Raw genomic sequence first — 19,929 nt, forward strand, 5'->3', positions numbered from 1 at the left:
GCCGCTCACATTAGTGGCACCTGACACCATAGAAACATTCAGGTTCTGCCCCCCAAGCGGTGGCACAACCTGGCCACTGACTAACAGGACATAGGAACTACCAGAGACAATCTTTGAAACAGTCGGTTGTGCCTGACAGGTAACTGGGATTGACAATACAAGGGTATTCGGAATGGTGGGTTGCACCAGGACTAAAGTAATAACCTATTGGGAAGTCGTGTTTGTAACTAACGACCCTGACGTAGGCTTGGTGCCTGATGCCCATACAAGATTATGGTAAAGTGTTGAGGCACTAGGTGTACCTGAAACCAACTGCGCCAAAGACACATAGTTGGGTGGCAAACTGGCGGGAATACCTTCTGAAAAGGGGAAACCCTCAGAAGGAAACTGCAATTCTTCCCCTTCAACAATGTGTGGAGTAGAAACTTCGGACTCATCTAGAGATGTGACTGAGGCATCACGTTCGGGTTCCATGTCTAAAAACAAACGACGAAGAATGGTCGAACGAGTATGAGGGGATAGTTCCAAAGGAACACCAGCTGGTCATACGGACTATAAGGACGCTGCAGTGATATCACAACAGGGTCAAACAGGGGCTTCGGAGGGTAGATAAATAGTCCAAGCTGACTGTCAGTGCTCGGCGAGTTCTCTGGAGTTTGAACAGGATTGTCTGGATATTCCGGGCCAAGATCAGCAAACGACCCAGTATCAAAAGTAGGTGGAGGACGAGATGACAAGGGTTGAATGCTCAGAACAATTCCAAGTTAAACATCTTGGTCCTTGAGTGACTGTGGTAACTCAGGAAACGACTCCTCAGACAATCTTTTAGATGGAGGAGAGGAAGAGGAATTGGGTGAACCAGATGGTTCAGCCACGATGACCTTGTCTTAGCCGACAGAACAATTAAATTCAAGGATTTAAAATTTCCTTTTAAGGGAAACTCATTATTTGGTCTCAGAAAAGACTGACAGGGTGTTTTTGGATCGTGGGAAATCAATTATTAAGATGCATAAAAGACTAGTGCTCTTTCATTTTTTAAGAGTCGAGAAAGAAACAAAGATGACTTTATCACTTTCGATTGGAAACGAGCTCGAAAGGACAAGTGATCGAATGAACTTTTAAGTTTAATGAGTCAAAAAGATCAAATGACTGCTCTGGATGATCTAGGTAAATAGGATTACCAGGCAACCGTGAACTGTAGAATACCTCTCGGCAAACCAAGAAGTACGAGCAAGCAATGTCCTCGAATGCTGTGTTCGGTGTATCACGTTTGTAAGGCGACCGAATCGGCTTCCTAAGGATAAAAGGGTTGCAGCCTAGTGGGGTCTCCCGTTATATACTTGATGGTATGGGGAGCGCAAATCTGTAGTAGCATTGTCTAATGCCGAAGCTAACGACAACTGCTAGATTTAAAGACGTTGAAACACGTCTCTAGCCTAGACCTTCTAGATATGATCGTTAATGTCAAATGCACCTTAGGTTAATTGAATTCATTTTAAATTTGATCTTGAGTTATGTTTCAGTTTTTAGGTCTTAGCGATGAGACTCGAAAAACCTTAAATGCAATTAAATGAGACAAGACCCTTTCAATTTGATGAAATGCCTACACTAGATAGGCTAGAAACTACTCAATCAAATGCAAACAATCAAGCAATTGAAAACGAAATGATCTTTCACTACCTTACTTTTTCAAAAAAAATAAACTAATGAAAAATGCATTCCAATTCCTAATTTCTTGATAAGAAATTATCTATTAGTCCTTTCGAAAGCAAACAAGTTCTCTTCCTTTTTCAAATGTTGATGCAATTCTACTATTTTAATGATGCAAGTTACCGTAACATAATGATGCAACAAGCTAGAATTTCATACTCTTTCACGAAACCACGAAACAAACTTTTCACATTTTAATCTTTTAGTGAAAAAGTTCTCAAGATAATGAGCTCTTCAAGCAAATGAACACATGAAAAGATAAACTCATTCAGAATAATGAAACACCAACTTTACCAATCACAAGACAAACAATGTAATCCATGCCGGAAAAGAAACATTTAGGCAAGCAAACGAAAACTTTTCAAACTTGTGTAAAAGAGGTCAAAGTCATAAAAGGACCAAAAAACAAAATTCAAAGAGTAAGTACCTACAACCCAACTTACTGAGTTCACAAACTGTTGAATGGACGACTAACTAGATGCCCTAGTGTCGCTGGCCACTCAATGACTCAATCAATCAAGCAGAAAGATGATAAGCCAACAAGCAAACAAAACCAGACAAAAGGTAGCTTTCTAATCAAGGAGAAAACGGTCCAAAAGGCTTACGGGGTCAAAACCACAAGAGCAGAACACACTAGCCAAGATTGGGGTCAAGCCCTAATCTTCACTTACAGGCATCGGCGCGACTACCTAACTGACAACAAGTGCCAAAGGCTAGTCGGTGCGACTGTTTCTCAGCAACTCGCGCTGGTTAGCGCGAATTTCAGTGAATTAAGCCCATTGATCAAGGGAGCTAAGGAAAAAAATAAAATAAAAAAATTGAAAGAGGGACCAGATCTGCTACTATGAATTTTAGGCTTAGACCAGTAAGTAGGAGAAAAGAAACATAACCAAAGGGAAAAAATGCAACTAGAAAAGTTCTCACAAAATTATGAAATCCATGACAAACAAAAGGATTGGGATCCCCAGTGGAGTTGCCAATTTGGTGAAGTAAAATTATAAGTGCAGACACGAACGAATTCCTCTAGCCCGATGATGTGTCTAGCCACAACAGATAATTTTATGGAAGATTTGCTTAGGTTAGAACCAATTAAGAGGGTCTACCTCTTAGTCCGCTTATCCTGTCTGATGATGTCCTTGCTTGCTCGCTCCAGCTATCTCTCGCTTCCTTCTTTAAGCACCTGAAACAAGTAAACAACAACAAACAACAAACGTGACAACAGACAAATTGTAATTCAAACTAGTTAACAAGTCAAGAAACATTAAGCCATGAATATGTAATATGACAAAACATGTAGGAAATCGATCGATAGTTGCATATATTAATATCAAAGAGAGATTACAACCATTTGTCTTGACGTTGCAGTCCTCCTCTGAGAAGACCAGGTTCTCACACACTTTTGCTAGCATTCCATGATGGCCTTAATCAACAATAGTTTTAAGACTCTTCCCTTTAGGCTTCACTCCAAACAAAATCACACTTCTCCCTCACACAACTAGATAGCTACAACTAGTAATAGCTTGTTGTCTACTCCAAACCAAAATAACATAAGCACACCAACATCAACACTAGCTTGTGCTTGGGAAGAAAGGAGGTTTATATGGGAAAAATGGATGGGAGATGGATCCTCTTCTCATGGGAGAAGGGCTTATCCCTTGAGGTAGTTCCATCATTATAGGGGCCTTGACCCCATCCAGCCAAACCATTTACCAGACTTCCGTTACGAAGCTTCTAGAGCTGGAAGCTTCAGCTCCTAATTTAAAAAACTTTCCATAACAGGACCGGCGCGACTAGAACACAGCTCAGTTGCTCCAGTCGGCGCGAGGAGTAGTGTTAATCTCTGCACATTTGCGCGGGGAAGACAAAGGTCATTAGCGTCGATCTTGTAAACTAGGCAAAACAAAAATTTTAGGGGAAATGGTGCAAAAGGGAATTGATCTGCTCATGAAGAGGGACACGATGGGAGTTTCTTCATGAAGGCAAAGCATGCGGGGTTCACTGTAGAGGTCCTCCGGGATCAATGAACGAGGAGTACAGGGACAGACAAAATGTTGTGTTACACCTGGTTAAAAATCCAAGTAAATATAAAAATATATAAGACCATGGTCATGGGACACATATTCCACGCTGAATGGTGAGCAAGACATCCTACTGTGAGTGTTCATTGGTTTATTATGGCTAAGAAAATTGGAAAAGGCAATGGCAAAGGCTTTAGAAAGGCATGAGGCATTTATTGGCATTTTATTTATGAAAATAAAGGAAACTAGGAGAAAAGGAAGGTGAAAGGTCATAGGTTGCATGTGAGGAAGAAATTAAAGGAAAATAATGGAAAATGAAGAAAATAAAGTGCCTCATTGATAAAAATGCTCCTAAGGCGAGGAAAGATTTTGCTCAGGCTTGGTCAGTGTCAGTTTTTTGTTAGTTCAATTTTGGAGCTCTCATTCTATTCTCTCTCTCTCATACTCTTCGACACTTAGAGTTTTCTTGGAGCACTCTTGGAGAGTGTGGCATACTTGGATGCTTGGAGCGAGAAGGAAAAGGAAGAGCAGGAAAGTGCAAGAGGACATTGGGATCAGTAGCTACAATGGGTTTGCTTGCAGGTACCGAGTTGCATGCATGTTTTTGTCACTAGTTTTGGCATGCATAACATATGCATGTGGTTTATTGGTCATGATCTATCATTGGCATGGAGGATTGCCTAGATTGATAGTGGATTTTCCTAGCCTTTCCATTTCCAGGATAGCCATGGTGTTGTGGGTTCATTTATTTGTTTTTCTGGTTGGTTCTCATGTTTTCTTTAGCTTGGGTTGAGTTACTAGTTCCTGGAAGCCTTTGTTGGACAAATGCTCTGGAAGCCATGTAATAGCTTGGGTTGAGTTACTAGTCCTGGAAGCCTTGGTTGGAAAAGCTCTCTGGAAGCCCTTGGTGGGTTAAGTTACTAACCCTCGTAACCCTCATTGGACAAACGCTCTAGAAGCTCGACAGCAGATGTGGGTTGAGTTACTAGTCCTAGAAGCCTTAGTTGGAACAAACACTCCGGAGGTTATTTCTCCTTGTTAATTCATGAGTATTATACTGGTTTATATGTGGATTATATGTTTGTTTCTTCCTTGGTATTTATGTTGTTATTATGTTGATTATGAACATGTATTATAATAGTGGCTATGTTTGGCTCATATCATGTTTTTACTTGTAAATGAATGAACAATGTATATATGGCCTAATAGATGAAATGGCAGCTAATGTGTTGAGGCATTAATGCTTCTTAGTTATTTTCAGATAAGTATGAGACCCCTATGCTCAGTTATGTTGTCAAGACCTGTAGCTTTCATGTTTGTGACATGTTTAACGAAATTCCTATCATAGCTAGTAGGGGTCTAGTCTACTCCTTGTTGATGTTTTAGCAAATGTATCATTGTTATGTTGTGTAAATTCATTTCTAAAGGTGTCATGGGGTTCTGGGCAGTGATCTGGGCTCTGGGCCTGGAAAATTGGCACAAATGTTGGAGTCGCAAGCACAACATTGGGGAAAAAAGTCCCTGAAAGCTCCCTTTCCCTTGCTGTGGGAGCTTCTGAAGCCTCCTAAATGCACCCTTGTCCATATCAAGGGAGCGTCCAAGGGTTTGATGCACTAAAACTTCAGTTGGTCTCAGGGGCTAGTCACCTAAGTGGTTGGGATGGATCCTAGGAGTTTTGTTGCTGATGTGGAAGGCTTGTGTGGTGTGTTTCCATCGATTCCACTTCCTTAAGGTGAGTTAGGAGGTTGAATCCCATCATAGTGGTATCTCGTCGCATTTTTACCCCAGTTGGTCGATTATTTGGGTAGATGTGGGATGAGGGTGTTACAATTACCAAATAAAACTCCTGAGCTTGGATAATCATGTATGGTGTAAGCATATATGCCATACAACGTAAAAATCCTCTCCGTTGCAATGGATCTTGATACATCATACACATGTATCCCTTCCCATAATTCCTTTAATTCATCTACCAATGGTTGTAAGTAGACATTTCACGTGTCTTCTACTAGGGACTAAGAGAGCCAACATAAGATGTTCATTCTTCACAGAAAACCATGAGGGGATATTGTTATTGATCACTACTATAGCCAAAACATAATAGTTGGGAGAAAATAAGGGTTGACGCCATCCATGGCTATGATGAGTTGTATACTTCGTACTTCATCCTTGAATTTTTCAAGACATGTTCCTCTATATGATTCATGGCTATTGAATCTGTTGGGATTCACATAACTCCTAATACACTTCTATGTGAGGCATGTCATCCTTGCAACATAGGCAATTCTTTGCAGCAAAATAGGCTTTGAATCCTTAGGATTATAGGTATGTGCCTCAATATATTATGAGGAGGACCGTGTGATTTACCTTCTCTTTTTTAATTACGGTACCTATCATGCCCACATTTCAGACATATCTCTTTGTTTTCATATTCTCCTATATATAGAATACAATCATTTGGACATGCATGACATGATATGTATTCAACACCCAACATTTTCAACAATTTCTTTACCTCTTCACAGCTACCCGACAAGATATTATCACTCGAAAGAACCTTATCTTTGAATAACCTGTAGTTGGTGGGGAATATAATTATACAATGTCAATATTTAACATTCATAAAATTGACCATTTTTAATGTTTATTGTGTGACAAGATTTCTCAAAATATAAGGGACTTGATCTATCATGCAGGTGAATTACCTCAATATTACCGAGAAACATGCATTTGACATGCCAACCTTTGCTTTACAGTGTTATAACAACATCATTGTCCCCAATTGAATAGACTTTAACTTGCTGCCAAGTCCAAAGAGAGGAGGAGTTGAAGCAGATTTCAAGCTTTCGAATAAGGTATTAGTGATATGAGCATCATCCCCTAACTCATCGTTTTGGAATGCATATAACAACATTGCCTGGATGGTAGTCATATCCAGTAAGTAATCATCCATACCAACATTTATTTGATTGCCTCAATTTCCAACTTGTGATGAAGAACTATTATTGTTGTAGTCATTCTTAATTAGTGAATCTGGACATAGTGGGAATTGAATAAGTATTTGATTCAACCATTTTTTGTATGCTTCCTCTTTGAGTCTGACTCTTAATGCAGTCTTCTCTCGAGTTGATATTGTAGTGGGGTGTACCAGAAGATGGTAGGTGGGTCACTCATCATCACTAAAATCCTAATTTCAAAAAACATTGAACGTCATTAGTATAATATCAATTATATTAGTAAGCTCGTCAATGTAATTGGTTTGTTGAAATTACATTATACCAAACAATTAGTACAATCGTTGATCTAGGACTGCAATTGGGAGATGCCATGTTCCAATTGGTAGGGTGAAGAGGTTGTCCATTTTCATCTACCAACTATTTGCCATATGTTTCTCATAATAAGAGCTTCTGATGTTTTTGAAATGGAGGAATATTTTCTCCATCTAAACTCGATTCTGAATTAGGATCCTACACATTTGGATACATTTTTATTCAAATTGACATGGATTTAAAAAAAATCAAATAGATAATCGAAATATAAATAAATTGTTAACTTACTAGAGATGAAAAGGAAGAACTCCGTGAAGGACTTTGATTAGCAATATGGAACAAGCTAGAATTTGAAGAATTGGCCATTTGATATTATTGAGATTTTTTCCCTGCATTTGAGAAAAATCAAAAATAAAATTATGTGTGCATTTCTAAAATTACTTTCAAGAACCATATGACCACAATCTGAATTTCAATATAGTTTTCAAACCATTTTTTAAGGCTAAGGCGACTTTAAGCAAAAAATGTGTACTATGAATTATTGTAATTCATGTGAATGCATCCTAAAGGGTAATTTGGAATTAACATATTATTTTATGTGAAAATAAAATTTCAAATAGCTTTTAAACCCTACCGGTGCATTTATTAGAACAAATCACACTGATGCATTTAAATCATAAGAACACTGGGGTGTTTAAATAATACTCGCATCAGTTTTCGACATTTTGAAAAATATAAAATATGTTATTATATCAATGCTCTTGTACAGAAACGCACCGATGATTTTAAAAAAGAACAACATCGATATACGCATGTTTCCAAAATTTAAAAAATAAAAATAAATTTAACCATCTTGGTGCTCTTATAACAATTACAACACCGAGGTGGACACTTTAGAGTTCTCGGCAGCGGAGTTCTCGGCGCTAGGGTTTTGTTTCGGCCCTGGTTGCTGCTAGCGCCTGCGGCGGCAGGGCTTCCTCGGGGTTTCAGGCCGCCCCCCTTCCGACAACGCTTGGTGCTCCGACGGGCTCGCTGCATCTGGTGGGGCTTGCAGTTTTCAGCGGCTCCGGTAACCTGTGGTTTCTTCATCGGCCTCCGCTACCTCTCTCTACTGCGGATCTTCCACAGCGCGTCCGGCTTTGCTTTGAGCACTGAGTTTTGGTGGCGGCGGAGTGTGTCCATTCGGCGGACTTGCTCATCTTCTGCGGCTCTGTTTTGCCTCCAATCTTTGTGTTGAGCCGCGGTGCGGGGGCGTGGGCTTTGCTTGGGCCTCTTGTTATTCTAGATGGGGGCGAGGTGGCTGCCCTAGCCGCCTCTGCCCCCGGATCCGAATCGCTTCCGCTCTGGTTGGACCCTGATGGGTTCCCTTGCTGAGGCGTTGTTTTTTGGCTTTCTGCTGGCTTACCTCTGCAGTTATTGGGGGCGTTGAGGGATCTGTGGTGTAGAGTCAGTCTCTGCACCGATTCGTGCCGCCTCATCTATGGCTGTACTGGTTGGTTTTTATCTGGCTTCTTTGGAGATATGGGTGGTTTCTTCCTCTGGTTCTTCGGATTCAGCAGGAGAGTTTTGAGGGGGTGGGGGGGTGTGGCTACCTTGGCTGCTCCCTTCCATTTCGTGCCTCTCCTCCTTGTTTTGGCGGCCATTTCGAACTTTCTGCACATTTCTCAGGAGCTTTTGTTTTTTTTCTGTTTATTTTAGCTTGTGATGGGTAGGGGTATACTCCTGTTGGGGTTTACATATCCATTCTTCTTGCTGCCCTGTTTTAAGGGCTTTTCTACATTACTTCTCTTGAAGTATTGATATTACTACAGCATATGCGTTCAGCATCTACAACATGTAATCTTCTATTTTTAATGGAAATTACGAATTCTATTTCTTCGAAAAAAAAAAAAAACAATTACAACACCGATGCATTTAAATACAAACCACACCATTGCATTGAAAAAATTAATTGCACCGTTTCAGGATTTCAATATATATATATAAAGAAAGAAATTATATCATGTTCGTGCGTTGAAAATATTTGGCGCCCTAACAATGTCGATGTAATTTTATTATAAATGCATCGGTGCTCTTTACTATCAAACGCACCGATGTTTGGATAAAGTGAAAAAGAAAAAAACGTGATTTTTTTTCTTTAAATTCAAAAGCGAACAACAATTGATTTTTCGAAATCTAATTTCATAAAGTATTTTAAATAGTAACGAAGTTGTTCACTATTTTGTTATTTTTCCCAAAATTTCAAGGGAGTGATTTGCAAGAGAGACATACCAAGAGCATTGTGCAACAACATAACACTTTTGAGCAACAAAATTATTTCAGTAAATCATACACTGAAAGGTATGGTGATTCACTCAAAACCCTGCATAGTAAAAATTTTAAATTTTATTGTTTATTTTACCAATAATTTATTTTACAATTTTTGTTAGGGTTTAATTAAAAGAGAAATCATTTACAAGAGAGACATATTGGGAGCACTGTGGAGTAGCAAAATGTTTTGGAACCGCATAAAGGTCAAAATTTGAAAGGTATGGTGATTCACTCAAAACTCTGGATAACAAAAATTTTAAATTTTACTATTAAAATTTTTACAAATTTTGTTAGATTTATTTACAAAAAAAAAACCCCTTATATAATAAAAAAATTGTTATTGATTTTACTAGTAAATTTTTTAATGATCTATGTTCAAAAAAAAAAAATCAATACTTATCTTAATCCCGTGCTTCTTCTTGCTTATGTGACTACAAAATTTCACTTTAAGATTTAACTCCCTTTACCACTTCATAATTAGGGTTTTTCGTTTTAGGCATTTTAGATTTAATGGATTTGTGTACTTACTATATATAGGGTGTTTCACAAGTAAAGTAGGGGAATTATTTATTGAATTAGATCCAAACCATGTCAACTTTGTTCATTTAAAAAAAAAACAGATATATATTCCGCGGTGTGCCCTATGTAATGTAACGCACTATTGCGCCCTATGTAATACAACGCACCTGTATGTTATAACAGTTTTAGTTTCATCCAGTCTGTTGATCGTTGCTCCTGGTGTAATATAACGCACCCGTGCACCTCTACGAAATAACACCGTTAAGTCATTGCGGTGCGTTTATCATTACAAATCACACCGCCATAATATAAAATTATTTAAAAATAATAATAATTTTCACTGATGGTGCCGATCAATTAAACTCCCAGTGTGTTTAATGGAATAAACACACCGATGTGTTTATTCAAATAAACGCACTGGTTACCATAGCTCTTTTTGGCTCAAAAATATTTGATTTATGTATAAAATATATTTAATGGCTTTCGTATTGAATGGTACAAGTTGTATATTGGTAATAAATGTTTGAAAATGTGTCAAATAACAAAAATATTGATCGACACAAAAATTAATCATTGAAAATTAATATTCATAATTAAAAGGATTTTCTATAATTATATATATATATATATATATATACACAAACCATTCATTTCTCAATATCAATTTTGTTATATTTAGTTTTCATATATTAATATACAAATAGTTTACTACTTTTTTCAGGAAGATTATGAAAATCCCAAATAATCAACGAGCTAATATGCGAAACACGCTAGTAGGAATGACCAAAAAAAATGTACAACGAACTAGTCCAAGAAATTGACATAACTGCATCACAGGAGGAGCCATCTCAACAACAACGTGCTTCAAATGTATGTAATCATGAATGAATTTGTACATATAAAAAAATAATTTAGCATTAAATATTATTTTTTAAGTATTTTCTTGCAGAAAATAAAATAAAATGGAGTTCTTTCTGTTGGGTTGTGTTATATTCTTTCCACAACTAGCTCACCTAGTTAATCGAGGGGTTAGAGGGGGGGAAGAACCCCCTCTTCGTTGAGCCGATTGCATAGCGGGGGGTTCACGAGGGGGGCAAAATCCCCCCCTGTACGGGGGGTTTGAGAGGGTGGTTAGTCCCCCTCTATGGGGTCTGCGGCAGTGCCTCGGGGAAAAAAAAAATTGACCCTATATTAGGTTGGGCGGACCTTCCTATGGTTTTTTGCATGGTTTTTGCACATGGTTTTGGACGCGATGGTTTTCGGTCCATGGTATTGGATGCTTTGGCATGTATAAATATGTATTGTAACATTGAAAGGAACATAATGAAAAATCAATCTGTTAGTCCCGGTTTTAGGATCCAGGGGAAAATCTCCATGTATATGTGTTTTATGTGTTATTCTCTCGCATTGTTTATTTTCCGTTGTTAAAATTCATATGCAGGTAATTTTTGTACGGGATTAAAACCTAGACATTCAACACATAAAACATGACGATAAGGAAAAAAACAGTTAATATCAAAGTTTGGAGTAATTGTTAATATTTCATTATAACAACTCAAGGTTTCATTTTTGTATATTTTAAATTGTTTTACAACAACCATCCTTGAATGTCTTGAAATAGGTGTTAACATACAATGAAGAGCCATCGAAAGAATTGATTGACATTGAGTTAAATATGGGTTGTGAGCATATGTTGGCATATAAAAAATTAATTGTGGAATTCATAAGTATCTATGTTGTTTTACTTCTCTGAGTTTATAATTAATAGAACAAAAAATCCTTTATATTAAATCTATGATTCATAATGGGGTTTAAAACATGCAGGAAACAAAGTATGGAACTATGCCAGCAAAAGACTTGTTGCATCAAGGTGTGAGACTTGGTTTTGAAACCGTGTACACAGTTTATGAGTAACTTCTTACTATGTTATATCGTTATTCGATTTACATTGATGTATATTATTTATTTCAATTTTCATTATTCTCACCAATGTAGATACACTCATTACATTTTATTTTTTTGTTTGCAGATGGAACAAGATAAAAAGACGAAAACAATCGATGCAACCAACAAAACATTCTTCCAAATAACCCAAGTCATGGAAGTAGCTCGAGCACTGACAACAGTTCCGATAAAAAATAATGATATATTTGGATGTCAATGCAACATGTTGTATTTTTTGAAATAATTGTCTATGAAAATCATACATTTTGTTTAATGTAATTGACATAGTTTCCCAATTGAAAGACAAGGGGTTGCCAATAACAATCCCATTTTGTATGACAAAGAATCTCTTATTGATATATAATAAAATACATTATAATTTACTCTATTGTGTTATCCAATGTCGTTGTGAAATGTTACACCATTAATTAAATATATGGATGATTAAATATTATAATAAAGAGATGTGAAATATTATAATATAAGAAATTAACCCAAACATCATATACAAATGCACTAATCAAATTTTAATCTATATGAATATTGTTATAAGATATATGTTGATTTTTCGATGAATAATGAATTTAAAAAATTACAATAATTGCACTGTCATAGGTCGATGTTTCTAAAAAAAAAAATTCTCATATAAAAAATCAATGTGTGCATAACATAAAAACGCACGGTGTGTTGTGTTATATAAAAACACAATGATAACATCTTTTTGCATGACCTGTGCCTTTTCGGAAAACGACAACACCGAGGTGTTTAATTCTTCAAGCACTAGTATTGTTTGCAATTAATGCCCTGGTGCATTATAATTTTTAACGCAGTGCTTTCATAAAACTAACACCCCAGTCCTATAAATATTATTTCCAGCTCTGGTGCATTATTAAAATTAACAACACTGTCAGGCCAGGAGTAACTCCAGTTTGGCAGAAAACTCAGAAAAACTGATTCGTGTATATTCCATAGGTAACCCATTGTTATATACAATAGGGAGTGATTGTTCAGTTCATCTCCCGATGATTGTTCACCTTCCCAATTTATTTATTTACATAAAATTTCCAATCATGAAGATTAGGTGTCAACATTCCCCCCCTTAATCTGAAGGGATGTTGGTGAGTCCAAGCATCATTCTGAATCGTTCAAGCTTTTCCCTTCCAATTGCTTTGGTGAAGATGTCTGCAATTTGCTCATTTGTGGAACAATGACGGAGATGGATTGTTTTGGCCTCAACATGATGTCGAATCAGATGATATTTAGTATTGATATGCTTTGTTCGATCATGGAACTTTGGGTTCTTGGCCAACTTTATTATAGAGGTATTATCAATCATGAGTGGAGTTGATTGTACTTGTTTTACCTGCAAATCTTCAAGAATTTTCCTGAGCCACACAATTTCTTTCGTTGCTTCAGCTGCTGCCACGTATTCCGCTTCTGTTGTGGAATCTGCTGGAACTAATTGTTTGCGTGATCTCCAGGAGACAGTTCCTGATCCAAGACTTATAGCATATCCTGAAGTAGATACCCCAGTTTCTTTGTCTCCATCGAAGTCTAAATTAGAGTATCCAATCAAGCTGAAGTCGTCCACCTATGTATACTTGATTCCAAGGTCTTGAGTTCCCTTCAAGTACCTTAGAACTCTTTTTGCAGCAGACCAATGTCCCTCACAAGGCTTTTGCATGAACCTGGAGAGGATTCCAACAGTAAATGAAATGTCTGGTCGGGTAGTAGTGAGGTAGATGAGACTTCCTACAAGTTGTCTATACTTTGTTGCATCCTCAAATTCCTTTCCTTCAATAGATGTGAGCTTTAAGTTTTGTTCCATTGGAGTAGAAAGAGGATTGCATTCTGTCATGCCAAATCTGTTTAACAAATCTCCAATGTATTTCTTTTGAGAAAGAAATATGGCTTTTGGATGTTGGGTTACTTCAATGCCAAGATAGTAATGAACATAGCCCAAATCAGTCATTTCAAAACTTTTCCCCAATTCCTTCTTTATGGATGCAATGTAGCTTTCATTGTTCCCTGTCATTAAAAGATCATCTACATATACCACAAGATACACAACTGTTTTGCCAACTTTCTTGACAAACAAAGTTGCATCATCAAGATCAAAATGATTGAAGTTGAGTTTCAGAAGATGCTCAGTTATTTTTTCATACCAAGCTCGCGGTGCTTGTTTGAGGCCATACAAGGACTTCACAAGTTTGCATACTTTATGTTCATGTCCTTTCACAGCAAATCCTTCAGGCTGGGACATAAAAACATTCTCTTTTGGATCTCCATTCAAGAATGCAGTTTTTACATCCATTTGATGGACTTTCCAACCGTTCTGAGCCGCTAGTGCAAAGAGTGTCCGGATGGTGGCCCATTTTGCTGTGGGGGCAAAAGTTTCCTCATAATCGACCCCTTCCTTCTGTGCAAAACCTTTTGCCACAAGCCTAGCTTTGTGCTTATCAAGTGAGCCATCAGCTTTGTACTTGTTCTTGTAGACCCACTTGCAGTCAATTGGTTTGGTTCCAAATGGAGGATCAACCAGCTTCCAAGTGCCATTCTTTATGAGAGCATCATACTCCTTTTGCATCGCTTCTTTCCATTCATCATGAGAAGCAGCTTCTTTGAAGGAAGTTGGTTCAAAATCTGTAGACAAGTTCAATTCACAATCATAAGTAACATCCATATCAACAGGTGAATTAGAGTCATCTACATCACCTCCATTTTGTCGGTTTGAATTTCTGGTTCCTGTTTTTCCAATTTCATCAGGATGAACACTTTCAAGTGTCGTTGTCAGCCACTTTGGGGGACCTTTCTGAGATGGTCCAGGCTGCTCTGTTGATTGAGTTGGGACTGAATCAAGATTGAGTCTCCCAATTCTATCAATTACATCACTTAAAGCATCATCCGTTGTTGGAGTTTCATGCAGGGGAGATTGTTCTTCAGAAGAAGATTCCACATGTTGATCTAGTATAGGAATCCCCCCTTCAAGATGTGGAATCTGATTATCAAATTCTTGAAATGATTCCGTTTTTGCGAATCTATCCAAGTGATCAAGTTGCCGCTCAACAACATTGTCAGATTTGGATGATTCAAGAAAAATGACATCTCTAGATACAACAAACTTTTTATTTACTTCATCATAGAGGCGGTATGCTTTATAGGTGTTTGAATACCCCAGGAAGATACATTTACGACTTCTAGCACCAAGTTTGTTTCTATGTACCTTTGGTATCAAAGCATAACAGGTGGAACCAAAGATCCTGAGATGTTTTACCGAAGGAACATGTCCATACCACAATTCATAAGGAGTCTTGTTTCTTATTGTGGAGCGATAAAAAGGTGTCTTTTAAACTCCTAATTACCTTCACATTAATTATCAACCCAGGGACGACTTTTTATTTCAAGAGTGTACTCAGTCTGAGGCGGCTATTTACTCAAGAGTAATGTTTTGTAGTATAGTGCTTAAAACCAAAAGCAAATGAATGCTTGAAAAAGAAATCTAACAATAACATAAACTCAAATGCTCTGAAATCCAACTATTCACTCAGCAAACATCAATTGAGGATACAGTAGCAATAACTCATTCCTCTAGAGATTGATGCAATTGAAATCAAACCGAAACAAGACAATCAATCTGGGAACGATGAAGCAATAACCAATGTTCTCTACAGTTGACAGTCCTGCTTTAAAGAAATCAAAAGGAAATCGAACTTGAACTAAAGTTGTCATTGAAAGAAAACTAGGAAAACTCTTTAAAAGCAAACTAGTGCAATTAATCAATAGAAATGAACAACAAAGTAAATGGGTGCATGTCTACAACTTAACTACTTCAAAAGGCTAAATCACACCAAGCATTGCATCAGTCGAAGGTTCGGTAGCAATAACCCATCCTTTTCATAACTGATGAGAACAAATCCGAGGTCTGGGAGCTAGGTAGCAAATGCTGGGGCTCACTACAGCCTAAGATCGTCCTTGATGAATGTAAATGAAAATGGCAAGTAAAGGAAATAACAATGAAATAGAACAGCACATCAGCCAAGGGTTTGGTGGCAATAACCTATCCCTTTCATAACTGATGGGAGCAGATCACCAAATAGCAAAAGCTGACACTCACTACAGCCTGAGTCTGTCCTTAAGAAATGGCAAGTAAATGAAACAACAAATCAACAATCTTGAAATAGACCAGCAATTGAAATGAAACAACAATTCAGAAATGGAACAGCAACTAAATATGAATGTACAACAATCCAAATAAAGCACGCAACACACTTATCATTAAAAGGGACAGTAATCTGAGCTTCGATACAATATGCATGAATCACAGTTATAAAGTAACAGCAATTGTAACGGAACAGGAATTCTGAATAAACAACAGTCACAATTTAAGAATACATCATACAGTTGTACCGATTTAGGAACATACATCGCGGTTAATCTGTAATCGAATGACAATCTATAAGGAACAGCAATGTTATATCAATTATCAAAAGGAACAGCAATGCGATACAAAGTTAAAATGATAACATAGCATTCCTGTTGCAGATAACGATAGTATCCAATCAAGTATATCTAATAGCGCTGGTAGGTAAAATAGTAAAGTGCGTCAGATTACTGAACAGAGTAAAAGAAAGAAATCAAACCACATATGAAGCATAAAGATATAATACAGCAGCAGCGTACTCCACCAGAGGCTAGGCCCTTAGCCGCCAGCGGATGCTGCTGGGTTACTTCAGGATCAAGGATGAAATGGTAACTAGATTTATATTAAAATATCATAGCAGAGTTACAGTGGATTACAACAAGAAATCTCTCAATCTCTCAGCCATTATCCATTCTCTCTGCCATCCTCAATTCTGAATCTCTAATTCATCCTCAATTCCATCATTCGAATCCCTCTGAAATCACCCCGTTCTCTGATCTCTGTTGTGATTTAAATAAAGAGAGATCAGAGAGCAGTTACAATCAAGATAAGTACAACATGATTTCTATTACAAAATTAGATTGTTTCCAACCAATTGATAAACAAGAAGATATATTTCCATCCAGCTTTCAACAAGAGCAAGACGAATTTAGCTTTGCAGCTGAGATTTGGAGGACGGCCGCAACAACAAATCTGAGAAAAATGTGCTCAAAGAACCCTGTGTTTCTCTCAGTACAAGCCGAATTTGGGCAAACCATCCTTTGATAAGTTAATTGGGTCCGTTCTGGACAAAACCCATGTTCCAGATTTTCCAGATTCTGTTTCATTTGCTCAGAATCTCAACCGCAAAACCGTCACTTCTTATTCCAGCGAATTTCTGAGTTGGCACTTTTAATGATCAAGTCTTCAATCTGGAAATTATCTTGGAGGCTAAAAATGGTGAATAATGTTACAACTGATTTATTAAAACTATCATTGATAAAAACACACATAATCATCAATTTATTAGAAATAAAGGAGAATAAATAATATTCATCCATAAGAGCATAAATCATTTATAAAATGGATTTAAATGATAAATTATAATAGATGATATAATAAAGAAGAGTAAAAATGGATGAAATAAGTGTTACAAAGTGGTCGTATTCATGGCCCAACATACCCCCACGTTCAATATGTTGCATGTCCTCATGCAACGAAAACTGAATATATTGCATGTCTTCATGCAACCCAAAGACAAAAACCCATGTGTTAACCAAGCGATAAAAAATATGTTCATCTCAGCTCATGAAATGGATAGAACAAATGAATTCTTCCTTAATTAATGAATATTCACTTTTAGTAATCTTGATGAAGGCATAACAATTTTTACATTGACATTCAATTATATGTATATATGAAGTTGCAACAAAATATGATATAAGTAACAGCAAACTTCATTAACCATTTTCTCAAAAACTACAAACCAGCTTTTGTTGAAATTTGGCAAGTAAATTTATAATATATGAATGCCTTTATGATCCAAAAATCGGTCTGTTTTGATGCACAGATCATGAGATATAAATAAAATGGCTGTAGGTGAGAGTGCATGATTTCCGAAATTTTATGAACCAATTTATCTTGAATTTATCTAGGTATGTGTATTTTAATAGTATGTCTGTGTTTCCTAGAGATCACAAGAATTGAGTTCATAGTTTTAAAAATATTATGGAAATCAATTTCTTCACTGAAATTGTATGCCTTAAATGAGAAAGAAAGTAGAAAACATCCATCATGCGTAGCAATTCCTCCCCCTCTTTGAAAAATTAACATGCCCTCATGCGATGCTAGAAAACAAATAGAGGTGGTAGCTACTATCTGTTGATTTCTATGCTTGGTGTAAAACAACATGGAATAAGGGAGGTGTTGAGAATGAATAAGAATAGCAATGGATGATAAATAATATGAATGACGTGATTATAAGAAAGAAATGAAGGAACACTCCCCCACACTCGAAAATGATATGCTGCTGAAAAAGGGGAAGTGGTACAGATGTGGAGTGAAGGATGATAAATAATGCTCAAAATGGATTTTCATTAAATTCTCCTAAATTCGTAATAAATTAGAAAAGTATGTTATTTTACCTCGAGTTTTACCTCCAAAAAGAAAAATGTGAAATGACATATATGGATTGGCAGTTGTTGAAGCTGAGTTGGTGCAGAAAGTGATGCAAAAGGTGGAATCCAGATAAGCACATCATGTCTGAAGAATTGTTCACGTTCGCGAGCCTCTTCTATTAAGTGCAATAGTGTGGTCATGCTACGAATAGAATTATGCTCATACTTGTTGTTTTCCTGTAAACAAAGCACTATTTTGCATACAGTGTTCTTGAATCCATAGTGTTAGTTTTGAATAGCAACAGATAAGATGCATGCAAAATTTCAATTAGAAAAACTTATGTATACATGCAATACTAATATGTTGTCAAATCAACAAGGTATGGCAAAGTGCAGTAATCATATCGCATGCAATCCCATAATGCATACATTCCCCCCTCCAATTGGAAAATGGGTTCCATAACCATAAAGCATATGAAAGGGGTGGTGTTGACGGCAAAGCAATGGAATGAACAATATATCAGTAAATGAAGCAGAGTACACTTATCAATGATAGGACGGTGAAAGTTATGGTTATATTGAGAGCAAAGTGTGTAAAGATAGTTATGAATAAGAGATAGGACGCTTTGGATTGATGATAGCTTATGCAAAACGAAAAAGGACAACAATATGCTAAAAAGATGCTTTGCTGACGGTATTCTAGCTGAAAATGATGTGATTGATCTGAAAACAATTTCTCATGCGTAAAGATTCAAAACAGGGGGAAAAAATTAAGGAAATAACTTCTCTGATAAAAAGAAAGAATAAGAAAAGGGTATTATAGTAATAATTGACGATAAGATATAACTTCAATTCCATAAGCAGAGTCGCTGCTGCCAGCAGGCGTCCATAGCCTCGGCAGGGTTGTTTTTTAACCCATATGAGCTAGGATCCTCAATTTATAAATGGAGAGTTACAGTGTTGTTCTACAGAAGAGATCAGTGTGCTGGCGTGGTAACCAGATAATCATACTGCCATTCACTGGGATATAGCAAAAGTGATCAGGCCGGCTCGTGATGAGACCTCCTGTTCCAAGGATAATTTGGCTATCCAATGGATCATAACCCTGGTGTGGTGGCCATAATGGGAATGTCACTTTGTTACAACCTTATGAACATGGTAGGCTGGCTCGTAATGAGACCCCCTATCCTCCATCTGCGAACAAAATTTTGTTATTATTACACATTTTTATGATAAAAAGAGGGAGGCTCAGTACTCCTTAAGAGCAGAGATGGTGGAAGAAGTTGAACATGTCAATAGAAAAAAATATACCCATAATCTCATTTATTACAAACAGAGAAGATTATAACCAGGAAGGGTGGAACCAGCATGGTATTAAGATGATCAATCAATATCATGTTCAACAGAAAACAATGCAGTAAAGTGATATATAAATAATTATGTCTCTTTTGAAAAGAATCTATCATCAAAGAGCTGTCCTGTTAAAGATCATAACGTGAATGATATTAACTCGCTTCAATAGAATCCATAATTCTTGTCCTTATAAAAGTAGTGTACTTCATGCCATGAAAGGGAATCAGTAAAATGTGGTTGAGATGAACTAGGAGTAATCCTACAAGAGGAAGGAAAGGGTTGCTCTCAAA

The sequence above is a fragment of the Pinus tabuliformis genome, chromosome 3_2 (genome assembly GCF_031772625.1).
Source record: "Pinus tabuliformis cultivar Carrire ecotype Pingquan chromosome 3_2, CPIR1, whole genome shotgun sequence".
NCBI lineage: Eukaryota > Viridiplantae > Streptophyta > Pinopsida > Pinales > Pinaceae > Pinus > Pinus tabuliformis.